Here is a 27,146-nt window from a genome sequence, read left to right on the forward strand (position 1 = left end):
GCAAGAAGGCCACAGCCCAGTAAGGTGCCTGGACTTCAGTAGTCCCAATACAGTCCTCTTCACCAGATCCTTGCTTGCAGTACAAGTCCCAAACTCTCAAAGATTTAGCAAAATTAATAAGTCCTTTGCCTGCCTCTCACTAGCATGGGCAGGTGTTTGCTCCTCAGAGCCTCAAGTTGCTGTGTAGCTTTTTTAAATTTACTTTTTCCATCAATGGCACATAAGAAAAAGTATCCCACAAAAAGAAATATCCCACCCAGATGTCACAGCATACACATCTCCAACTTTACATACTCCCCAGCACTGCCCACAAATGCTGCAAGGTTCTGTTAACAAAAAAAAACCCTCAAAAGCAAACTGTTCTAGCAGTGCACTATGGCAGTTGGGGCACTGCTAGCAGCCCAAGTCTTTTAAACAGTTCCAGGTTTTACCAGGCACAAAACACACAAATACCTCAGTCCTTCTCAAACACAAAAGAGAAGAAGCCAAAAGAAAAAACTCAAAACGGTTACCTGCCTACCAGGCAGAGGTTTATCTCCATTTCCTCTGGTGGAGCAGGAACTGGCTATGGCTCACTAATGTCCGTTCTTTCAACTCCTGTGCATGGTTCTGGTGTCTGAGAATCTTCAGGACCCTGCCATTCCATGGGGTCTTCTGCCTGGACCCGCTGCTTTGGCTGGAGAGGTTTTCTCAGCCATTGCTCCTGAACTGCCCTGGCTAGCTTCTGCAAGCTAGGCTTAAGTTTGTTTGAACCACACCCAGTCCTAGCTGAGGTGGCAGCAGGCTTCAGCTCTCTCTGGTTCCCCTGGTGGTCGCTCAGGAGATTTTCCTCCTCTGGGCTAAAAGGGCTCTGCCTAGGCTGAATTGGTGGATAGACAACTCCGAGTGGTTTATACTGCTTTTTACTAATAATCTGCTTCTCTCTGTGGCCTGAAAGCACAGTTTCTTGCCTCATCTGTGTGTCAGGGCTGACTAACGGGTTGGAACTATCACAATATGCAGAACACAGATAAACCCTATGCAAATACAGAATCAGAAACTAAAAGTAAATATACACAAATGAAACTCTAAGATGCCAGACTCTGCATGCAGTACACCACCAGAGAAATAGAAAGAAACAAATTTCTTCCTGAATAGTGAAAAATATATACAGCAGATGCAAATTCTCAAAACTGACACATTTCAATCACTAATCTCCTCATTTACAAAAGGTGTCAGTGTGGGCCAGTGTGGTAATGCTACGACACCCATAGGAATTGAATGGGCATCAGAGCATTTGCCATACAGCACTCGGCTGCAAGGCTTTGTAAAAAGGGGCCTAAATTGAAAATAAGGTCATTTTTCCTACCTTTGTTGTCTGGTGATTTTATTTTTCTAATCATTTTCCTAGTCTCTGGCTATACTTCCTTCTGAATGTGCTCTTAACTCTATTTCCAGGGCCTTCTTATCCATTTGCTGTTTTTCTCTCCTTCACTTTCTACCCTACATTCATCTTTGGCATTAACTTTTGACATTCAACTTTCTTCCATTTTTCTGCATTCTTTTCAAACCTATCTACTTTTCCCATGTCTTCCCTTTCCATCTACCCATGTGCACTCACTCTGCCCTGCCCTTTCACTCTCTTCCCCATCCCTGTGTTCCATCTCCTCCTTCTTTCTTCTCCCTTATTCCCATCTATCCATAAAAAGCATTTCTTCTATCCCTATTCCTTTCCCCACCTATACCTGTGTACCATCTCCTCCCTCTCTCTCCCCATTACTGTAGAATTGCGCATGGTGTCGGTTCCTTTTCCTGCAGCAATTATGCAGAACAGTTTACCAGTACTACAGTAATACCGTATGAGCTTCTGACATGGTCCCCATTACCACAGTAATTACTGCAGTAACTGTGGTATCACCGTGGTAATATTTACTGTGTCACTCTATACCTCTCATCTTTGTGTTCTAATCCCTTTTCTTTGGATAAACTAATATCCAAGAAGACCATTCTCTGGTTATTTTCAGAAAAAAAAATAAATACAAATTTATTTCTACTGGCTAACTAAAGTGCTTACTCTTCCTCTATCCCTTCGCCTCTTTTGTTCATTGTTATGCACTGTGTATTTTGTTACCTTTGTGTAAAGCACCCAGGTTAGGTACCATATACATACTATAAATAATTAAGGCCTAGATGCGCTAAAGAGGATCGCTAAGACCATGTGGGTCTTCTCTGATTCCATTTTTGGCTGATTCACAAAGCTATTTATGCATAAGGTTTACATGCAAATGATTCCCATAGATATTCGTCATAATCCCCAATTCTGCCGTCTGATTGTTCGCTGTGAGATCGACTCTCACACATACACAGAGCCGGCAGAAAACCTCATTTTAATTTATTTATTTTTATAATGGGCACAGATTCTATGTGTGTTACACATGCACAATACCTGCCCCATTAAAAAAGCCCCCCTCACTGATGATGCCCCTCCCCAACGACCCTGATTAACGCAGCACCAGGAATCTCCTCCTCCGTGCAAGCGAAAATCAGCAGTAGGGAGGCTCATTCCCTTCTGCCATTCACCCCCCTCCCCCCACATGAGAAAAAAAATGGCAGGAAGGATGCCCACTCCCTCCTGCTATGCCAACCCCCCCTCCTCATAGCACTAAAATGGCAGGAAGAATGCCCACTTCTTCCTGCCCACCCCAAACATTCCCATACCTTCCCCTTCCCCTGAAAAAAAAAAAAGGTAGGAGGGATGCCCATTCCTTTCTGCCACTGGAGATCCCTAAACCCCCACCCCTCTCAAAGCCCCCCATACCTTTCAAAGAAGTTGGAGCAGGAGAGAAGCTCAGTCAGTCTCACTCAGAGGCCCACCAGTCCAAAATGGCAGGTCTTCCCCTCCCTGGTGCATCATGTGATACACAGGGAGAGGTCTAAGGCCCCGATTGGCTCAGATGCCTAAGGGGCGGGGCCTTAGGCATCTGAGCCAATCAGGGCCTTAGGCCCTTCCCTGTGCATCACATGATGCACCAAGAGGGGAAGGCCTGCCATTTTGGGCTGGCAGGCCTCTGAGCATTATGGACTGAGCTTTTTTCCTCCTCCATCTTCTTTGAAAGATACGAGGGGGTTCAGGGGTGGGGGTGGTGTTGGGGGGGTTTCTCTGGTAGCAGGAGGGAGTGGGCATCCCTCCTGCCTTTTGAGAGGGGAAGGGGAAGGATAGGTGATAACTGGGGGGTGCCTGGAGCGGGAGTGGGCCTTCAGAGGCAGGAGGGAGTGGGCATCCCTCCTGCCATTTTGCTGCCTTGGGTGGTATGTGGTCGGCATAGCAGGAGGGAGTGGACATCCTTCCTGCCATTTTTTCTCATGTGGGCAGGGGGGGCCGAATAACACAAGGGAATGGGCATCCCTCCTGTCATTTTTCATTATCACGGGTAGGATTCCCGGTGCCACGTTCATTGAGAGTCGTCAGGGAGGACCATCAATGGGGTGGGTTTAAATTATTTTTTTTTCATGGGACACTGTCGTTTTTATGAGTCACTTTTTTCGTGTGTCATTTTTTTCAGGTCACTAAAACCCTTGTATTTTTTTTATGCATAGCCAAGTGATGTTAGTGCATTAATTGCTTGGCTAGTTTGCATGGGGGTTTTAGCTAATTTGCATGGCCAGATCAGAAAATGGGCAATCGATGGAAAAAAACATGCGGTGAGCATCGGGTCTACAAATGTGATTGCCGCTAAAGCTGTCAAAACAGGTTTAGCGACAATCGCTATCTTTAGTGCATCCGGCCTAAATCAATTAACAAAAAAAGCCTAATCAATCAGCATTGATAGAAAGAATCCAACTTCCTGCTTCAATCATCCCTAACTCTTCAAATGCCTAGACCAATTAGCAACTGCAATTCCGCTTAAATTCAGATTAGTACTCCCCCCCCCCACACACACACACACCTGTTCCATCTCAGGAAAATCACTGCTTTTGCTCATGTAATTTAATGCTTGAAAAAAAAAAAAAAAAAAAATCAACATCATTTAAAAAAAAATACTATCCGACCTAGGAAATTCATGAGTACCAGTAAATTGAGCAGCCTGGGTGTCGAAAGCAAGCTGGAAGACTGGATTAGAAATTGGTTGAGAGATAAGCAGAGGACTGAGGTAAATGGAATTCACTCTGAGAAGAGAAAGGCCGTTAATGGGGGTTCCTTAGTGGGTAAATTCTGTATAGTATGTCTGTGAGCAATTTATTTATTTCTTACTTTACTTTTTTATACCATTTACAAAAAAACTAAATGGTTTTACATCAATTCAAACATACATAAGATTAAAAACAAACCATGTCATAAAATCTACATAATTAAACAATTTCTTCTCTTCAAATGTCACCTAGTAAATCGCAAGATTACATTAGCAAACATGATTAAACAGATTCTTTTCTTCAAATACCTTTTAATAGATCACAAAAATGCAGTAACAAACTGCTGAGTTTTTAACTGTTTCCTAAACTGAAACCGATTTACACATAGCCACAATGTTATGGAGAAGATAAAAGGAAAAGTTTGTATTTTTGCAGGTTATATTAAGACTCGCAGTAGCGTGGACACCACTGAGGGAGCAGACAAAATGACAAGTATTTTTAAGAGAAGTGGTCAAATACGTGGCAACTAAAGTCTAATGCAGCAAAGTGCAGAGTCACACATTTCTGAAGTTGTAGGTTCAAACCCTCACTGCTCATTGTGACCCCCAAAAAGTCATCTAATCCCCTCATTGCTCCAGGTACATTAGATAGATTGTGAGCCCACTGGGACAGAGAGGGGAAAAACATTTTGAGCTCTCTTGGGAGAACAGTATATAAAATTGAATAAATAAATGGATTAACAACCAGTTGAAATACCGAAAACAGAGTAAGGTTAAATGGTTAATATTCTCAATAGAGAAGGTTAAATAGTAGGGTTCCCCACAAGTCTGTGCTGGGACCACTGCTTTTTAACATATTTATCAATGATCTAGATATATAAATACCTAGTGAGATAATTAAATTTGCTGAAGACACAAAGGGCTAGATTCATTAAGCCCATCGATCGTGTTTGCGATCGTGTACCGACCCGATTTTCCTCCGACATGCACGTGCCGGATCATCCTCCGATCCAATCCGTGCATGCAAATGAAGGGGAACGGCATGCAAAGTAGGAAGGACGCGTTTCACAAAACAATTTCAAGAACACCGACTGGACTGCCCAATCAAATAACAAGCGTTTGCTGGGGACCAATTGCTTGTTTAAAAAACCCTGCTCTCTGCCCCGATTTTCCTGCTCTCTGCTCGATTCTGCTTCTCCTGCTTTCTGCCCCAACTCCATGCTTTTAACCCGCGGTGCAGCTCCGCATTCGACCCGTGGGTTAAAACCACAGGCTCACAAAAGTTTCCAGTTCTGTATTTTTAAAAAAAAATTCCAGCTTTTTATTCACAGTGAGCATGCGCAGACCATCTACAGGCAAAGATGGTCTGCACATGCGCGAGGATCGCTCTCCAGCATGAGGACACGTTGAGAATTCATCGGCCTGCCACTGATTGCACATGGATCAGACACGATCGGGCAGGTTAGTGAATCTAGCCCAAAGGGCTAGATTCACTAAGCTTTGTGCGAGTCTTCTCCGACCCCGACCCGATTCACTAACCTTCTGGCCGATCCGATCCCGATCCGATCCGCACATGCAAATGAGGGAAAATGGCATGCAAAGTAGGAAGGCAGCAGTTCACTAAACCAACGAATGAACACCGATTGGGATCACCGATCCAAAAAGAAGCGAAATCCCTACCCTGCAGCCCTGAAACCATCAAAATAAAAAACATCTCCCTTGTGCAAAAAGTGTTCTGCTCTCTGCCACCCTGCCTCTGCTCTCTGCCACCCTTTCTCTCTGCCGCCCTGCCTCTCTGCAAAACCGTGTTTTTAACCTGCAGTATTAATCCGCAGGTTTAAAGCGGGGCTGCACTACGGCATGTTCTGTTTAGTTGTTCCAATCTACCTGCAAAGCGTGTTCTGTTCCCTTGAAATGATTCTCGTGGGCCCAGCGAGTGCAGCCACCCCTCCCCCCTTCTGTTTTGACCTTAAGCTTGTGCGGAGAGCAAATGCATGAGCGGATCACATCCCCAGGCAGAGAGAATGGTCTGCGCATGCGTCGGGATCGCTTGTGGGCGTGTGTCCAATCAGATCATTTGCATGGGGACTCTTTAATGAATCGGTCGCCCAGCAAGACTCGGCCAGGGATTACCCACAGATTGGATCGGAAAGGTGAGTTTAGTGAATCTAGACCAAAGTTGTTAAGTCGCAAGAAGATTGTGAAAAATTGCAAGAGGACCTTAGGAGACTGGGCACCAAAATGGCAGATGGCGTTTAATGTGAACAAGTGCAAAGTGATGCATGTGGGAAAGAGGAACCTGAACTATAGCTATGTGCTGCAGGGTTCCACGTTAGGAGTCACTGTCCAGGAAAATGATCTAGGTGTCCTCATTGAAGACATGTTGAAGCCCTCAGCTCAGTGGCTAGCAGCGTCTAAGAAAGCAAATAGAATGCTAGGAATTACCAGAAAAGGAATAGAAAACAAAGATGACAATGTTATCATGCCTTTGTATTGCGCTATGGTGTGGCCACACCTCAAACACTGTGTGCAGCTCTGGTCACCGCATCTCAAAAAAGATATGGCGAAATTAGATAAGGTACAGAGAAGGGTGATGGAAATGATGGAAAGGCTAAAGCAGCTAGGACTCTTCAGCCTGGAGAAGAAACAGCTCAAGGGAGATATGATAGAGGTCTATAAAACACTGAGTAGATATGAATCACTTGTTTACCCTTTCCAAAAAATACTAGGACTAGGGGGCATGCAATGAAACGACTAAGTAGATTTAAAACAAACCAAAGAAAATATTTCGTCACTCAACAGGTAATTAAACTCTGGAATTTGTTGCCAGAGAATTTAATGAAAATGGTTAGCTTAGCAGGATTTAAAAAAAAAAAGGTTTGGATATAATTTCCTAAAAGAGAAGTCCATAAGCCATTATTAAGATGGCTTGGGGAAATAAACTGCTTATTCATAGGATAAGCAGCATAAACTCTTATTTTTCTCCTTGAGATCTTGCCAGGTACTTGTGACCTGGGTTGACCACTGTTGGGGAACAGGATACTGGACTTGATGGACTTTCGGTCTGTCCCAGTATGGCAACTATGGGCTCCTTTTACTAAGCTGCGATAGCGTTTTTAGAGCACGCAGCATTTTAGCACAAGCTAAACCCACGCTAAGTGGCTAGAACTAACGCCAGCTCAATGCTGGTGTTAGCGTCTAGCGCGTGGGGCACTTTAGCGTGCGCTATTCCGCGCGTTAATGCCCTAACGCAGCTTAGTAAAAGGAGCCCTATGTTTTTATGATGCTGGCATAACCAGCAAAAAAAGAAGGAAGTGATCTTACCCCTCTACAGGTCATTGGTGAGACTTCACCTAAAGCACTGTGCTCAGTTCAAGAGACCATATCTCAAAAAGGAAAGTGGCAGCCTAGAGACGATCCATTTAGGTTATAGAGTCTCCATCAGAAGTAACAAGAGATGAGATCAAGATTGAAATGTATAAACTACTGTTCCCGTCTGTCAAATGAATTAAATCGGCCGTGAAACTCAGTCAATCTTTCGCTTATAAACTGGTAGAAATGTGGAATGGGCTTCCTGACTCTGTCAGATTGATAGGTCAGTTACAACAATTTCATAAAGTCCTAAAAACTTTATTATTTACACAATACTTGAACAGTTTACCTAAAGATTCAACGAATTGATTGCTCTAAAACACTTATTTTTCTCTTATGCTTTTGTTCGTTTTCTTGCTGGTCTTTAATTACTTGTAAACTGAGTCAAGCTCCGTTGGGCAATGACCTGGTATATAAATCGAAGACTAGATTAGATTAGACTAGATATACGAAAGAAGCAAAAGAGGAGATTTAAATGCCAAAAAGATACCAATAATGCTTATGAAACCAACCTTTTTCCATGGAGAGAAAGTTCAAGTGTAAACTCCAGGGGAGGGAGGTTAGGTTCAGGAACACCACCGACAAATATTTGGGGGGTTAAGTTCAGGAACACCACCGACAAATATTTGGGGGGTTAGGTTCAGGAACACCACCGACAAATATTTGGGGGGGTTAGGTTCAGGAACACCACCGACAAATATTTGGGGGGTTAGGTTCAGGAACACCACCGACAAATATTTGGGGGGTTAGGTTCAGGAACACCACTGACAAATATTTGGGGGGTTAGGTTCAGGAACACCACCGACAAATATTTTGGGGGTTAGGTTCAGGAACACCACCAACAAATATTTTAGGGGTTAGGTTCAGGAACACCACCGACAAATATTTTGGGGGTTAGGTTTAAGAACACCATCGACAAATTTTGGGGGGTTAAGTTCAGGAACACCACCGACAAATATTTTGGGGGTTAGGTTCAGGAACACCACCGACATATATTTTTTGTGTAAAGGACACCTAGAATGCTTTCCCAGAGGAGGTGGGAAAATTGAAAACAGCACAGAACAAACATAGGGGATCTCTAGAAACAAAAGGTCAGAAGTTCAAATTCAAGTTTATTGTATTTGATATAGTACCTAGGCGGTTTACAGAAAATGAAAACATTTGTGCATGCATTAAGCAACGTTTACAGATGTAAACCATTATTTCTCTGAGAAAAAAAACTAAAGGCAATCTATGTTGTGACAACTGCAGTCCTAAAATGGTGCTACCTTAGTGTTTTACACGATGAACATGGAAGAAGGTAAACTGGGAGTTGGGTTGCCATGTTCAAATTTTTATGCGTTATCTACCCAAATTGGACAGACTGGAAGAGCTATTTTGATCTGTATCTGCCATATTTACTATTTAGCATATTCATTTTTGTTTCTTGAAATTGAGTTTGAAGCCTGACGTGCCTCATATAAATCTTGAATCCATTAATAGTTTTGATAGCAACCTGGGCATTGTTCCAGCCTGCTCTGCACAATGCTGGTATGAGTTCTGGAGTGCTGTCAGGTCTAGCACGCCCCAAATACGTTTTCCAATTCAATAAGTGTAGCACACTTCATAGAGCCTTTTCCTAATTTGATTTCCCATCAGTTATGGCTAATGGCCTTCCAGCTGAATTTCTAAAGTCATTTTAGCACCAGGAAAGTAGACTCTGTGACATCAATCACATTTGAATGGCTACAGATGGTCTATTACATCATTGTATTCCAATTCTAGAGCAATGTTCAAAGATATAAAAACAATAAAATAAAAAAATATATGTTTAATGGCTGTATCAAGTTTACTACTTGCTCAAATAAAAGACTTTATGTATTGGTATGAAGGCTAAATGCTACGGGGCTCATTTTCAAAGAAGAAAGTTGTCCCAAGAAACAGCATAAAATGGCACTTGGACATTTGAATTGCCCACTGGGACAGGCAGGGAAAAAACATTTTGAGCTCTCTTGGGAGAACAGTATAGAAAATTGAAAGACAGAATTTTTGGAAGATGGTCAAGATATGATCCAGAGTAGGTCCACTCTGGTAATAACATGCATGAGTGAGATAGATAAAATGCTTATAATGAAACTTTACTTTAAAAATAGGCTGACCAAATTCTGTGGAGATTTGGTTAGAATTTTTCCTGATGTCTCAAGAGACACACAATTAAGAAGGAAAGAATTTTTGAAGTTAAGATCAAGAGTTTTGGCTCTTGAGGCATCATTTTATCTAAAATGTCCATGTAAATGTCTTGTTAAATTACAGAAGCTAGAAAAACCCGAAAAGATGGGAGCTGCAACACTCAAAGAACAAAAAAGACTCCCAAGCCCCTAGACGATAACTGAGATCAGGGGTAGAGACCACCCGCTAAGAGAATGAAGGAACTGAACTGTTCCACTAAAAATAACCTAAGAAAATATAACTTAGAATTGTGTAGAGAGCCCTCAGTCACACAGCCACCTCCGGACGGAGGCAACGGCTGTCACTGGCTTACACCAAAAGGTGTCAACTGTGAAACATCCTTGGGCTCTCAGTGAGTTTAGTGCAAAATAACACAAAAAGTGCTTAAAGTGCTTACTTAATCTTCACTCGTAGTGAGTAGTCTCTATCCCTGATCCAGGGGGGCTAACAAAAAACAAGTGTCCAAATTCGACCAGCAAGTTCAAAAGAAGATACTTAGCTTCTTCAAAAAGGCGATCAGCGTATCACCACACGTCCTACGGGACTCCGTTTCGGGGGAGTACTCCCCCTTCCTCAGGAACAGCTGACGCTAGGCAGGAGCCGGTCAATCTTGCGGCTGCTGCGTGAAAGCAATAGAAGAAAATGGCCAATAGATGCAATATTGTTAGGTGAAACTTGGGGCTCCTTTTACTAAGGTGCGCTAACGTTTTTAGCGCACGCACAAGATTAGTGTGCGCTATAGCGCGTGCTAGCTGAAAAATTACCGCCTGCATAAAAGGAGGCGGTAGCAGCTAACGCGTGCGCTAAAACCACTAGCGCGCCTTTGTAAAAGGAGCCCTAGGTCACTTCAACTACATTTTTAGAAATACACTTCTCCCTCCGTATTTGCGGTTTCAGCAATTGCGGTTTCGATTATTCATGGTTTTTAGCTTGCTGGCTCCTTCCTCCCCCCCCCCCTAAATTACATCAGCTTACAGAGAAATCGCCAATTCCAAGGGTTTACAGAGAAAACTGCCGATTCCCAGCACTTTCTTCACCGTGTTTTGCCTCTCCTTCATTTACAGGCCAGATCTCTCACCATGTTATTCGCGGTTTCACCATATTCACGATGGTTTTTAACAGAAAACAGCAAATAATATATGAAAAAGTTATTTGCAGTTTTTTCTGTATTTGCAGTTCTGTTAATCCCCTATCACAGCGAATACGGAGAGAGAAAACTACCATCTTGAATTTTCTCTCTTTTTTTGGTACTAATTTTTTGTTCCCACTACTGGCAGAGTATTTCTGAAAACTGGTATACACTGTAAAAATGTATAATTCTACTTATTTGTGGCTTAACTTTTTCATTTTCAGTTGAGTTCCTGAAATAATAACTGTTCTATTATTCTACAGGACTTCAGTGTGTTCATTCGCTCACTTCTGGAAAAGTTCCCCTCAGAAATCTATTTGCAGAAGGAGGATCCACCACTCTACAATTCCATCCTATGGTGGGGCTGCATTAATCTACCTACCAAAAAAATAAGAGAAATGGACACCTTACCTAACTTACATCTAAACTGAAAACCGTGTTCACTACGATTAAAGCTAAGTGGTGATTTTTTTTTTTTTTTTTTAAATTCTTCTTTATTTATGAAGTTTTTAACTCTTCTTAATCTGTGGTCAATGGACTGGATCGTATTTTGTGATTATATGCGGATTTTTTAACCTGAGAACTTTTTCTGCTATTTAGAAGTTTTTTTCTTCTCCGTTTTTATTTTCCTGCGGTGGGGCCAATTAAGACCTGTTAAGAGGGACTGTCATCTCACTGTTGGAGTCAAAATTTCCTACGGATTTTGAGGCCCGTTTCTTTAATATTTGTGATTGATTGAATACAGCCACTGTTCACAAATTTGACATTTCTCTGCAAATTAAGGCCCCCTTTTGTCAATTCCTATGAGCTTTGGTACATTTACCAAGTGAGCCAGCGCTAAAACGTTTGATAAAAGGGGGCCAAAGTTACACTAAAATGTCTGTTTTGAGAAAAAGGAACCTAGGCAAAAAGTCTCACAGAGCCACCACAAAATTTGTACCTCTCTCATATGGGCCATGTGAAACTTTTGCAAGAAGTATCCCAAACCATTTGACCTACACAGTTCCGAAACACACACATGCTTGTACAGCAGGGATAGGGAACTCCGGTCCTCGAGAGCTGTATTCCAGTCGGGTTTTCAGGATTTCCCCAATGAATATGCATGAGATCTATTTGCATGCACTGCTTTCAATGCATATTCATTGGGGAAATCCTGAAAACCCGACTGGAATACGGCTCTCGAGGACCGGAGTTCCCTACCCCTGTTATACAGCATTGCATAAGTCTCACATGGTGCTGAAAAGAATTACACTTGCCTTGCAATGCACAAGTTGCACCATGGTGGGGCCTTATATCCTTCATTCTGATTTTGGACATTTTAATCATTTGTTCTGAGGTGCAGCAGGAAAGGCTATAAGGTTGAAGTGACATGTCTGGATCATCCTGCTAGGTCAGGGGTAGGCAATCCCGGTCCTCAAGAGCCGGAGCCAGGTCAGGTTTTCAGGATATACACAATAAAAATGCATGAGATAGATTTGTATCTCGAGGAGGCAATGCATGCAAATCCATCTCATACATATTCATGCTGGATATCCTGAAAACCTGGCCTGGCTCCGGCTCTCGAGGACCGGAATTGCCTACTCCTGTGCTAGGTCATTTTGCAGTATATTGCAGAGTCTTTTTTTTTCTTTTATTGCTTTACCCTGCTGCTGAACCACAGTTATAAAGAAATATCTGCCATTTTTAGTTTAGCAGATCTGACAGAATCTCTTTAATACATCCTTTTTATGGACTCTCTCTCTTTTTCACCTGCAAACACTCTCCTTTGAACCTGAGGACAAGACCCTAATCAAGAAATAAGCTCTAGCAGCTGCCAGTCTCTTTCTTTATGCACTGCAATCCCCATAGTCCCTCCTACAGCTTAAGGAAAGGCTGGGCTGCATCCAGAGCTGATGGCAAACACTGGCCCTCTCTTTGCAGTGCATGCAGTGTCCTGGTGCTGCTGATGACGGTGGTACAGTAAAGGGGGGGCAAGGGGGGTGGTCCGCCCCGGGAGCTGTCTTGTTAAGGGTGTGGCACCCTTCCTCCTTGCCATGTGTGCACCCCTTGCCTTCCCCAGACTTTTTCTTACTTCCCCGGCACGAGGTTGCTGCCCCCGTCGGCATCGGCGCTCTCTCCGACATCACTTTCGGGACTCGCTCCTAAGAAGTGACGTCAAAGGGCGAGCCGACACCGACGTGAGCATGCCGCTCACGCCAGAGAAGTTAAAAAGGCACCGGGAAAGAGAAGGGCATGTGTGCAACCGGGGGGGAGGGGGGAGGAAGAGGGTGGGGGAGGGGCACCACTCACCCCTACTACGCCACTGGCTGATAAAAGGGCTCTACATTTTCCTTTTTGTTTCTGAGAGTGCTCCTTAAGGTTGGAATCCCCTTTTTGGCTCAGCCCCTGAATAACCATTAAGCAGTGCTGAGGGTAACCAAGGGAAGGGGGTCACCACAGAGCTTTTTTCCCCCTAGCTATCATACCCTTAACTCGTTTACTGCCATCCCCTACATCCATAAGAACATAAGAATTGCAGCTGCTGGGGCAGACCTGTGGTTCATTGTGCCCAGCAGTCCGCTCACGCGGTGGCCCCCAGGTCAAAGACCAGTGCCCTAACCAAGACCAGCCCTACCTGTGTTCGTTCTAGTTCAGCAGGAACTTGTCCAACTTTGTCTTGAATCCCTGGAGGGTATTTTCCCCTATAACAGCCTCCAGAAGAACGTTCCAGTTTTCTACCACTTTTTGGGTGAAGAAGAACTTCCTTACGTTTGTACGGAATCTATCGCCTTTTAACTTGAATTTCAGTGTTTTTCTAATCATGATAAATATATATGATGTTTTGTTTCATACAATAATTATATTCCTCAGCGTTTTTTGAGTTTTAGGCAGGCTTTTAAAAAGCTGTGATTAAAATGCCGAATTGCCCTTAGGAACAGAACGGGCAGCTCGGCATTTAGCGTGTGCTGCTTGGCAGCGCATCTTTGTAAAAGAATGCACTGTCGTCTTGTCAGGTAAGCAATGGTAGGGCAGAGGGGCACCATTGCTGGGCTGTGTTTAGGGCATCAGCCAACCTTAACCTAACCCTGTTTATGCTGATTTATGAAAGAAAAAAAAAATGGCCTTTTAAAAGAACCTCACCCGGATTTCACTTTTCCTCTTGTGCCTATTTTTTCACTGGATGAGTGGTTATTTTATCATGCACTGTGCCTGCTGTCAATTACAAAGAGTGAAGTGTGCCATTCCGTGTTGTCCGGCCTCATTGAGAACACTAGGATTTCCCCTCGCAGACATTTCCGAACAGCTGATATCTAGAACGCATCACTTATGATTTGACATGATGTTAAACCCCCTGTTGCTCGGCTGCTATAAACAATAACAAATGAGATGCATACTAGCCTAAATACCTGCTAATTGCTGTGAAAATGACTTGCAAGTCAGCTGCTAGCCAAACAAATTAGCATGTGCTCAGACAAAGGGGAACTGGCAAGGCAGGACACAATAGATTGGAGAGGGCAGAGATCAGAAATGCAAGATAAAAAAAAACAAAACTGGGTTATACTCCAATAAGTGAATGGGGAAAAATACATGGGAACTATTTTAAAGATGTTTTTATTGTAAGCAGCCTAAGTTTTAGGTGGATAATAAATATTTTAAATACATAAATAAAATAAGTGAATTTTATTATCTTGCATCTGCCACTAGGTTGCATGTGAATCTGTCTATACTTGTGAAAAATAATGCAAAAACATAAGAATACCCATACAGATTGTAAGCTCTTCTGAGCAGGAACCGTCTATTGCATGTTAAATGTACAGCACTGCGATGCCTTTCAGTACTATAGAAATGATAAATAGTAGTTGTAGTAGGGTCAGACCGATTTATTTATTTGGTTTTATATCCTGTTCTCCCAAGAGAGCTCAGAATGAGTTACAAGTTTACATAGAAACATAGAAAATGATGGCAGAAAAGGGCCACGGCCCATCGAGTCTACCCACTCTAATGACCCACCCGCCTAACTTCTTCCCCTAAGAGATCCCACATGCCTATCCCATTTTTTCTTAAAATCTGGCACGCTGCTGGTCTCAATTACCTGCAGTGGAAGTTCATTCCAATGATCAACCACCCTTTCAGTGAAGAAATACTTCCTGGTGTCGCCATGAAATTTCCCGCCCCTGATTTTCAGCGGATGCCCTCTTGTGGCCGTGGGTCCTTTAAGAGAAAAGATATCATCTTCCACCTCGATACGGCCCGTGATATATTTGAACGTCTCAATCATGTCTCCCCTCTCTCTACACTCCTCGAGTGAGTATAGCTGCAATTTACTCAGCCTTTCCTCATACGGGAGATCCTTGAGTCCTGAGACCATATCAAAGCATGGTACAACATAACATGACAAACATGGTACGGTGTGACATAGCATGAGGAGCACTTTATGACAAAAACATAGGAAGGCAACTTAGAATGGTAAACATTGTATACAAGTGTGGCTAACAACAGTACGGCTCTTAACATGGTGGAACCTAGTGTGATGGCCAAGGGATGGCAACTATTTTGTAGTGGACATAGCATGTGAATTTGTAGCATGGTATGGTAATTTTAGTAAGACAAATACAATGTATGGTAAAGGAGAGTGGGAGAAAAAGGTGACGGTATGACAAGATGTGGCAAAGTATTGTATGAGTTTGTTGTTAAAATGGGGCATCATTTGAATGATAAAAAGTAGTGGGTTAATAGAAGTGTTATATTAATTATAAAATAGAAATTGATTGGCCCCGGACAAAAACTGGTTGCTGAGACTCTTCTTTAAAAATAATCTGAAAATATTCTTAGGAATGCAGATACAAATGTATCCTGATCTCGCCAGAGAAACCCAGAGGCGTCGTAAAGAATTTATATTATTAAAGCCAGGGGTGTTGGCCTTAGGGGCAACTTTTTATTTACGTCACCCATGTAAATGCATAATATATTATTCTTCTCAGAAATTTGTTTTCTTTGATCTTTCCCAGCTGGTGACCTTCCTGTCGCTGTCTCGCTTGGATAAAGAAAAGGATGATAAGACCTAGCCCTAGATTGGAAGTTTTGGGGGGAACTTTGAGCCCAGCTTAGATTAATCTTAGCATTCTTTGTTTTCTTTCTTAATTTAAACTGTCCCCTGCACATCTAGATCCTCAAAGTGGACTTGAGTATAAAATTTAAGTAATATAATGGAGTTTTGCCTTTTCTTTTTTGAAAATATGGATATGTATTATTCATTTGCTTCTTTGTATTTTGGACTTAAATATGATGTACATGGTTATGTATCCCTAAACTTAAAATTTTACTTTTTGTACAAGTTTATATTTGATAATCAATTATAAAATGATAAATAAATAATAAAAAAATAAAATAAAATAAAATAGAAATTGGACACTGATGCATAAAAAACTTTTAAAGCAAGTATCGTAGAAACTCAGATAGTAGCAACATTCCATGCTACTGATCCAGCAGACTATGGACTTTTCCTCCAGGAGCTCGCCTAGACCTTTTTTTGAAACCCAACTACACTAACTGCTGTTACCACATCCTCTGGCAACGAGTTCCAGCACTTAACTATTCTTCAAGTGGACAAAAAAATAGTCCCTACTATTTGTTTTAAAAGCATTTCTATGTAATTCCAATTAGTGCCCCCTGTTTTTTGTACTTTTTGAAAGAGTGAAGAATTGATTCTTTGAACAAAGATGCTGGTGGTGTCTTATAAACTTCCTGAATTATTGAAGTATGAGCTTTCAAGGACTGAAGTTCACTTCATATCTGACAAAGACAGCTAGCCTTCGGAAGCTCATAGCCCCATAAATGAGTCAGCCTATAACACATCATAATCTTCTTGTCAGTTTTGCTAGTACAGACTAATATGGCTACCCCTCTGGTTGCCTATATTTAATGTAATTCTCATTCAGGGAATATTCTGAGCATGAATTCTAAGGTTCAGTGTAATCGGTGGTCAATTGCATGTTACAGCAGGCCAGGGTGAAACATTTTAATGAACACATCTGAGACCTCTCTCTGGATAGTTTAACTCTGCATTTCAATATAGAATGGAAAATACTGTAAGCAGTAACCTATTATGGCTCCAACTGTTACACTTTTATTTGCCCAAGAGGTATTTAAAAATCCAATCTGGAGGAAACTCCACAATAAATACAGTTTAAATATGTGTGCTTTGAGACAGAGACGCATCCATACACTACTTTAGAAGACATTAGTTCTGGGGAAAAGTTATGGCAGCTTTAAGATCAAAACCAGAAATATATCTGAAGTACCCGCAGCAGTGGGCGGAGTCTCTGCCCTCATGAGCTGACTGGTATCCAAATCACTTGAGTATACCAGAAATTTCTTTTGTTTCAGCTACTGAATCCATCTCTGTAATCACTATTACAAAGTTCTCATTTCTCGCATTCCTCAGAAGTAGACATCAAGTCTGAGCTCAGAAAACAGTATGAAATTATGTTCAGAAAGTAAGATGTTAATGTCCCACATTAAGATTGGTGCGACTATGTTGTCTGTAGCGGGTGTAAAGTTGTGGCATACCTTGCCAGGAATTTTGCGTTTGTGTGCTGCTAGATTGAATTTTAAGAAAATGTTAAAAGCACAACTGTCTGTGAATGCTTTTTTGAGTTGAAATTTTATATTCAAACTGGATTTGGAAATTTTTGATACTTATTGACCATTTTTAGGAGTGTTGTTTTCTATCCGATAACCAATTCCTAATCCACAACAGAACTTTGCACCTATCCCATGACACTTAGCTGCAGATGGTATCCAAGATTTCAGCCTACTCCGCCAGCAACCGTTGAGGCTCACCAAGTACTGGAACTGCACACATCCAAACACTTAAAAGCTCAGGCGTGTTTAGATGAGGCTTAACAAGTACTGGAACTGCACTCAACGGTTGCCGGTGGAGTAGGCTGAAATTTTTCCCCTGATACAGCTAGGCGAAACAGAGATTTCCCCGTCGGGCAGGAGTGGCCGTGGGGCCGAGCAGGCTAGCACCGTTTGGGTGCATGGAAGACAGCTTGGATACCGTCTGCAGCTAAGTGGTTTTGTTTTCCCTGCTTCCCATTGACAGTGTTTGAGACTTTAATACGTGCTGTATGCTGTGCTCACACCTTTGGATGTTTTGAAATTTAGCTTACTGATGTTTTTTTAGGTGGTTCCTAAGTGGACTACTATTGTGTTTTTCACTGCTAATTTCATTGATACAATTTGGACCTTACTTTTTTGTGGTCTTTAAGTGGAGTTTTTTGCCATATGAAGCTGAACTGAGGCTTTTTCTCCACTTTTTCTTGGTTGTTTTTTGAGTGAGTGGGTCTGTGTATGAGTGCAATGGATATTCCTTCTAGTGTCTCGGTAGGTTCCCCTGTTGTGTTTCCAATAGGACATAATTTGAGTACTTGAGAGATTTCAATTAACCCAGCATTGACTGGTTAAATGATGCATCGGGGAGTGCTAGGGAGGTAAAATTCCTAAATGTCATAAATTACTGCTTCATGGAGCAACTGGGCCGGGAACCGACAAGAGGTGGTGCTATTTTAGATTTGGTCCTTAGTGGAATACAAGAAATAGTACAGGAGTGTGTTGGGTCCGCTGGGAAACAGTGATCATAACGTGATCAAATTTGAGCTGATACCGGGAATAACTTCGCAAAAGAAATCTACTGTAGGGACGTTTAATTTTTGAAAGGGCGACTATGATAAAATGAAGGAAATGGTTAAAAAAGAAAAGCTAAAAGGATCAGTTGCAAAGGTTAGGACTGTAAATCAGGCGTGGATGTTATTTTAAAATACCATCATGGAAGCCCAGACCAGATGTATTCCACGTATCAGCAAAGGTGGAAAGAAGAGGAAACGAGAACCGGATTGGTTAAAAGGTGAAGTGAAAGAGGCTGTTAGAGCCAAAAAACATCCTTAAGAATAGAAAAAGGATCTGAATAAAGAAAATAAGAAGAAACACAAGCACTGGCAAGTTAGATGGAAAGCATTGATAAAGACAGCTAAGAAAGAATATGAAGAGAAACTTGCAAAAGGGGCAAAAACCCATAGCAATTTTTTTTAGGTATATTAGAAGCAGAAAACCTGTGAGAGAATCTGTGGGACCATTGGATGATCAAGGAGCAAAAGGGGCGCTCAGGGAAGATAAGGCCATAGCGGAAAAACTGAATGAATTCTTTGCTTCAGTCTTTACAGAAGAAGATGTAAGAGATCTACCTGAACCAGAAATGGTTTTCAAGGGTGATGATGCGGAGGAACTGAAAAAAATCTCGGTAAATCTGGAAGATGTACTAAACCAAATCTTTTGCAAGAGGTGATCAACAATTCAAATTATCTCTTCCTTCCAAAAAAGGGATTAAGGGAGTTACGTTTTTCAGTCACTCTTTGATTTTTAAGCTCTCTCAACTGTGGAATGACCTTCCACTTCTTTTAAGGAGTTCCGGCTCACTTCAACCTTTTCGCAAATCCTTAAAAACTACTTTATTTGCTAAACATTTTGAAAATTAACTTTACCAAACTTAGTCTTATTCTTTTCTGTTTTTTTATTTGATAACTTAACTACTGTAAACCGAGTCGAGCTTTCCTTGATTGATGACTCTGTATATACAGTCAAGCATTAGATTAGATTAGATTAGACCAAATCGACAAGTTAAAAAGTGGTAAATTGCCAGGACTGGATGGTATGGATCCCAGGGTACTAAAAGAACATATACATGAAATTGCTGACCTGCTGTTAGTGATCTGTAGCTTGTCGCTAAAATGTAGTACCTGAAGATTGAAGGGTGGCCAATGTTACGCCGATTTTTAAAAAGGGCTCCAGGGGAGATCCGGGAAATTACAGACCAGTAAGCCTCACTTCAGTGCCGGGCAAAATGGTAGAAACAATTATAAAAAATAAAATTGTGGAACACGTAGACAAACATGATTTAATAAGACGGAGTCAGCACGAGTTCAGCCTATGGAAATCTTACCTCAACAATTTGCTTAACTTCTTTGAAGGTGTGAATAAGAATGTGGATAAAGGTGAGCCAGTTGATATGGTGAAGGAGGCAGAAGGCACCGGTTTTAAGTTACCTGAGAAGAGAAGCAGGATTTAAAAGCACTGACAAGAAGGGAAGGCAAAAGGAAACAGCAGGCAGCGTGGGGTAGGCGAGAGGTAGCTCCGCCCACCCCCAGCACGTCACCACCAGCGCGACCTGACTCCCCCTTAAAAGGAGGAGCCGTGGAGAAAAGTCCCAGCCGGTGAAGGAGGCAGAAGGCACCGGATTTAAATTACCTGAGAGGAGAAGCAGGATTTAAAAGCACTGACAAGAGGGGAAGGCAAAAGGAAACAGCAGGCAGCGTGGGATAGGCGAGAGGTAGCTCTGCCCACCCCCAGCGCGTCACCACCAGCGTGACCCGACTCCCCCTTAAAAGGGGGGGGCCAACGGAGCGCAGCCATTCGGCGCGCGGCGAAGGTGAGCGGCAAAGGCGCTCGCCTTAGCGAGAGCGCTTTTGCGAAGACGCCTTAAGAAGGAGCCAGGAAGCAAGGCCAACCATCTGAAAATCCCAAAATGTAAGTTACAATCTGTTTTATACACACACACAGACGACTAGCACAGAAGGAGGACAGCTAACAAGAAGTAGGACTCACACAACTTATTGGTACAGAAGGTTCACACATAAAGCAGAGGCAGTTCGGAAGCCAGAAGATGAGCTTTCCAGTCTTCTGCACCAGCTGCAGTATGTATGACTACCTCCCCTCGGGGACTAGGGCATACATTTGCAGTCGGTGCAAGGAGCTGGATAGCCTCAAACAGCAAGTCCGGTTGCTGGAGGGAACTGTGGAGAAACTAGAAGAACTCCTCGCCATGAAAGAAGAAAACCGCATGCAGGAGAAGTTGCTGGTGGAGTCCAGCGCCAGCAAAGTGATTGAGGAATTGGAGAGATTCATCGAAGAAGCCCACCAGCAGCTTGAGATCAGTACCCGAACAACCCAGGAGGATGGACTAGGCAATATGGAAGGAGGCGACAATGCAATTGACGGGAAGGTAGAAAAGGAGGCCGAGGATGTCCACACACTCAGCAGAGATGATAGACCATCTGAGGATGCATCACAGAAGGAGGAAGAAAGGACTTACACCTTGGATACGAACTTACGACCCCCAAGGAACCCCCAATTAAGGAAGATAGGGATCATAGTTGGAGATTCCATCATACAGCCACACCGCAGGAGGAAGAGAGGATAGACTGGTTACCTGCCTGCCTGGTGTAAGAGTGAAGGACGTGGCCAGCAGGATCATAGACGGAGCAGGAGGAGAGGACACTGCTGTGCTTATCCACGTGGGAATAAACGATGTCAGCGGACGGAAATACGACAGGGAGGAAATGAAGGACCAACTCCGCTCACTCGGAAGGAAACTAAAGGTCAGGGAGGTGAAAGTGGCTTTCTCCGAGATCCTCCCGGTACCGAGAGCGGACGAAATGAGACAGAATGAACTGAGAGCAGTCAACGCCTGGATGAGGCGATGGTGCATAGAAGAGGGTTTCAACTTCGTGCGCAACTGGACAACATTCTGGGGAAGAAGCAGGTACTATAGAAAGGACGGACTACGCTTCACCAAACAAGGAACGAGAGTCTTGGCTGAGAACATGAAGAAGACCATTGAGAAGGCTTTAAACTAAAGATCAGGGGAGAGCTGACAGTCGATAATCAGTCGATGGCCCGGACATCAGGAGAACCTGAGGAAACTACAAGCAACTGTATAGGTAAAAGAGCAGAACACGTTGAAATCACAAGAGGCAATGAAAAAGAGCTAATGGATACAAAAAGGGATGTGAAGAATAAAAAGTCCAGGAAAGTAGCAGAAAGGAAACTCAAATGTATGTACACGAATGCCAGAAGCTTAAGTAACAAAATGGGAGAACTAGAAGCACTAGCAAGAAGCAAAAAACTGGATATCATAGGAATAACTGAAACATGGTGGAATGAAGAAAATGAATGGGACACAGCACTGCAAGGATATAAACAATACAGAAAAGATAGAATAGGGAAAAAAGGGGGAAGTATTGCTCTGTATGTCCAGGAAGAAATAGAGTCTATTAGAGAAGGGGAGAAGGAAGAAAAAGATAAACTAGAGTCCCTCTGGATAAAGATTCCTAGACAAAAAGAGGCAGACATAAAAATTGGCCTCTATTATCGACCCCCGGGACAGATAGAGGAAACAGACAAAAAAATGATGGAGGAGTTTAACCGTGGATGTAAATCAGGAAACGTAACGATCATGGGGGACTTTAATTTTCCGGGGATAAACTGGAACCTGGGAACGTCAATCTGCGGCAAAGAGATAAAGTTCCTGGAGATGATAGGAGACTGCTTCCTTGAACAAATGGTGGGAGAACCAACAAAAGGAACCTTGATCCTGGACTTGGTCATAAATGGCATAACTGGAAGGACAGCTGATGTAGAAGTTACGGCCCCGCTGGGGACAAGTGATCACAATATGATCAATTTTAACATTGGCATCGGTAAGGGGAAACCAATCAAGACTCAAGCCACAACCCTTAACTTCAAAAAAGGGAATTATGACAGTATGAGAACCATGGTTAGTAAATGGCTCAAGGAGGGAAAAGCCGAAATCCAAACGGTTGATCAAGCATAGTCCCTACTGAAAAACACCATCACAGAAGCACAGAATCTTTACATACCACAGATATCCAAAGGAAGGCGGAACAAGAATAAAGGAGAACCAGCTTGGCTATCTAAAGAGGTGAAGGATGCAGTGAGGGAAAAGAGGAACTCATTTAAAAAATGGAAAAGGGAAAAAACAATGGAGGCCTGGAACTGTCACAAAATCGACCAGAAAAAGTGTCATAAAGTGGTAAGAGAAGCCAAAAAGATCTATGAGGAAAAGATAGCGCAAGAAGCCAAAAACTTAAAGCCCTTTTTTAGATATATAAAAGGGAAGAAACCAGCAAGAGAGGCAGTAGGCCCTCTCGACGACCAAGGAAGAAAAGGATGCATTAAAGAAGACAAACAGATTGCTGACAAGCTAAATTCATTCTTTGCCTCTGTCTTCACCAATGAGGACACTACAACAATGCCAGAAATAGGGAGACAGAGGAAAACCTCGCCACAGTAAATGTGGATTTGGACAAGATATACTATCAGATTGACAAACTAAAATGTGACAAATCCCCTGGACCAGATGGAATTCACCCAAGAGTATTAAAGGAGCTTAAGGTTGAAATTGGAGAACTATTACAAACCTTAGCTAACCTGTCAATTAGAACCGGGCAAATACCAGATGACTGGAAGATAGCGAATGTCATCCCAATCTTCAAAAAAGGATCAAGAGGAGAACCGGGTAACTACAGACCTGTGAGTCTTACGTCGGTTCCTGGGAAGATGGTTGAATCACTAATTAAAGATAGCATTGTGAAACACCTGGAAAATCAAGATCTAATGAGAGCTAGTCAACACGGCTTCAGGAAGGAGAAGTCATGTTTGACAAATTTACTTCAATTTTTTGAGAAGGTGAACAAACAAATTGATAGCGGAGAACCGGTGGATATAATTTACTTGGACTTCCAGAAAGCGTTTGACAAGGTCCCGCACGCAAGGCTTATGAGGAAACTACTAAGTCATGGAATACAAGGAGACGTACTCAGATGGATCGGCAATTGGCTAGAGAACAGAATGCAGAGGGTAAGCGTAAATGGGAAATTCTCTGACTGGGCGAAGGTGATTAGCGGCGTGCCCCAGGGCTCGATTCTTGGGCCCATTTTGTTCAATATTTTTATAAATAACCTGGAAGAGGAAACAAGCAATATAATCAAGTTTGCAGATGACACAAAACTATGTCGGGCAGTTGGCTATCAAAGGGACTGCGAGGATCTCCAGAAGGATCTGAACCAGCTGGAGAAGTGGGCGGAAAAGTGGCAGATGAATTTTAACATAGACAAATGCAAGGTGATGCATCTGGGTAGGAAAAATAAGGAACATGAATATAGAATGTTAGGTGTAACATTAGGTAAATGCGAACAAGAAAAAGACTTAGGGGTACTGATAGACAAGACCCTGAAGCCGTCGGCTCAATGTGCGGCAGCGGCAAAGAAAGCAAACAGGATGTTGGGCATGATAAAGAAGGGCATCACGAGTAGATCGGCGGACGTCATAATGCAGCTTTATAGAGCGATGGTCAGACCACACTTGGAGTATTGTGTCCAACACTGGTCTCCATACCTTAAGAAAGATATAACCCTGCTGGAGAAGGTGCAGAGGCGAGCCACGAAACTAATCAAAGGTATGGAGAATTTGAGACACAAAGAACGCCTCGGAAAACTGGGACTGTTCACCCTTGAAAAGAGGAGACTACGAAGAGATATGATAGAGACTTTTAAAATATTAAAAGGATTTGACAAAATAGACCAAGAAACAGCATTATTCACTTTTTCAGATGTGACATGGACTGAAACTGAGGGGCAGCAAGTCCAGGACAAATGTCAGGAAGTTCTGTTTCGCACAGAGAGTGGTGGACGCTTGGAATGCTCTCCCGGAGGAGGTTGTGATGGAGACTACCGTTCTGGGATTCAAACGCAAGTTGGATGCACACCTCCTTGCAAATCACATCGAGGGATACGGGAAATCAGGGTCTCCAACAAGGAGCACCTAGCTTGGCCTCCGCGTGTGTGGATCACCGGACTAGATGGACCTAGGGTCTGATCCGGTGAAGGCATTTCTTATGTTCTAGGTTTTTAGAAAACTTTTGATAAAGTTCCTCACGAGAGGCTCCTGAGAAAATTAAAGTGTCATGGGATAGGTGCAAAGTTCTGTTATGGATTAGGAATTGGTTATCGGATAGAAAACAAGAGAGTAGGGTTAAATGGTCATTTTTCTCAATGGAGAAGAGTAAACAGTGGAATGCTGCAGGGGACAGTGATTTTTAACTTATTTATAAATGATCTGGAAATTGGAACGATGTGAAGTGCAGATGACACTAAACTGTTCAAAGTTGTTAAAACGAATGTGGATTGTGAAAAATTGCAGGCGGACCTTAGGAAATTGGAAGACTGGGCATCCAAATGGCAGATGAAATTTAATGTGGACAATTGCAAAGTGATGCACATTGGGAAGAATAACCTGGATCACAGTTACCGGATGCTAGGGTCCACCTTGGGGATTAGTGCCCAAGAAAAGGATCTGGGTGTCATCGTAGACAATACGATGAAACCTTCCACCCAATGTGTGGTGGTGGCCAAAAAAGCAAACAGAATGCTAGGAATTATTAAAAAAGGGATGGTTAACAAGCCTAAGAATGTTATAATGCTCCTGTATCGCTCCGTGGTGCAACCTCATCTAGAGTATTGCTTTCAATTCCGGTCTCCTTATCTCAAGAAAGATATAGTGGTGCTAGAAAAGTTTCAAAGGAGAGCAACCAAGATGATAAAGGGGATGGAACTACTCTCATATGAGGAAAGACTAAAATGGTTAGGGCTCTTCAGCTTGGAAAAGAGATGGCTGAGGAGAGATATGATTGAAGTCTACATAATCCTGAGTGGAGTAGAACGGGTACAAGTGGATCGATTTTCACTCCGTCAAAAATTACAAAGACTAGGGGACACTCAAAGTTACAGGGAAATACTTTTAAAACTAATAGGAGGAAATTTTTTTCACTCAGAGAATAGTTAAGCTGTGGAACTCGTTGCCAGAGGATGTGGTAAGAGCAGAAAGCGTAGCTGGTTTTAAGAAAGATTTGGACAAGTTCCTGGAGGAAACGTCCATAGTCTGTTATTGAGAAAGACATGGGGAAAGCCACTGCTTGCCCTGGATCGGTAGCATGGAATATTGCTACTCTCTGGGTTTTGACCAGGTACTTGTGACCTGGATTGGCCACTGTGAGAACAGGCTACTGGGCTTGATGGACCATTGGTCTGACCCAATAAGGTTATTCTTATGTTCTTATGTTACAATCCAGAGTTAGAGTGTTTCTGTGATGGTTTTTCATACATGGCTTCTGTAATGATGTTACAATAAATAGACATATCTTTTACATTAGTATTTTGACTGCATTTACAGTAATTATACACTATCTTCACTCTATAAAATGATGTCAGATTGGAGAATTGGTTGACTAGTTATTATGTTGATATGATATAATTTATATAAGTATGAGTGGAGTTGCAATTAAAATAAAATAAACAAATTGCTTTATTTTGTGAGCAAGGATCTCCTTCTGTAAAATAAATAACTGGCTTTAAACCTTCCAGACATGGCTTCTATCTCCCGCCTCTGCAACAGGATGCTATAAGTGGCCTGTTTTCCAAGATGACCTATAAAAGAAAATTAGGCGAGAATTTGTCAAGATCACTAACCACGTTAGCACGCACCAATCACGTTGGTGCTTGCTAGCGATTTGCACATGCTAAACATTAAAAGACATCCGGTATATTTCTATGGGCATCTTTAGCATTTAACATGCACTAATATGATAGTGCCCTTTGATGAATTCCCCCCTTAATGGCTATTCAAAATCAGTTCTTCAGAAGACACAATGGCTGGAAACCAGTCCAAATGTCAGGACATATGGTTCCTTCTATCTCATATAACATGCCCCGATACACAGTTTGATTCTAAAGACCAACATAATTCAGTTCCTTTTGCTAGAACCTGATTCTGAAATGAACACAGGCCAACTGCCAATCATGTAGTCTATATCTTCATGCTGAACGATTTGATCATAGTGAAAATCAAGCTTCAGTCAATTGACTCCCTAATACAGAAACTAACTTATAAATAGATACAAGTACACTTTTCAGTGGCTGTCGCAAATCAAACAAAATAGCACAAGAAAGCCTGAAGAGACTCCGCTGAGGCTTTTTTAAGAGGCAACTATCAGCTCTTTTATTCCCACTGAGTAATTCCTTCAGAGAAGAGAAGGCGGCTCCTCACTACAGGAGAATTGTAATTAACTAAGCATCGATGCTGCCACTTCGTTCTGAAATACTATAGTTGTTACCAACTGGGACCACAGTTACAACAATTAATCAACTCAAACTTCAAGCAATGAGCATGTTGTAAAGTGAATCTCTGAGGAGCCTCAAGTGCCAGCACAGAACAAAGTCTGAGTTTCGCAGAACCAGAGGGAGGAAGATAATATCACGCCCCTAAAGAGAGCCAGGGAATGACAGATGTTCTAGAGAAACACATGATATCAGAACAAGGGAAGTGACAGAATTAGAGCTAGAGGGAGAAAGGCAAAGGATCAGTAAGGAAGAGGGAAGCAGAGACAGGAAAAAATGAGAAAAATAAATCAAGCAAAGGGGAAGAAAAAATGAAAA

General features: G+C 42.4%; 1 protein-coding gene across 4 annotated transcripts in view; it reads right to left on the reverse strand.

Moving 5' to 3' along the window:
• The window catches only part of GRIN2B (glutamate ionotropic receptor NMDA type subunit 2B), a 958,742-nt gene that overhangs the window by 805,851 nt on the left and 125,745 nt on the right, over nt 1-27,146 (reverse strand). The window contains exon 1 of one of the 4 annotated variants that reach the window (XM_033935224.1): nt 513-687. The exons of the other annotated variants lie outside the window; for them this stretch is intronic. The gene's annotated coding sequence lies outside the window, so the exon portion shown is untranslated. Of the gene's footprint in view, nt 1-512; nt 688-27,146 lie in introns of those variants that run through there. 4 annotated transcript variants of the gene reach the window in all.

The sequence above is a fragment of the Geotrypetes seraphini genome, chromosome 2, assembly GCF_902459505.1.
Source record: "Geotrypetes seraphini chromosome 2, aGeoSer1.1, whole genome shotgun sequence".
NCBI lineage: Eukaryota > Metazoa > Chordata > Amphibia > Gymnophiona > Dermophiidae > Geotrypetes > Geotrypetes seraphini.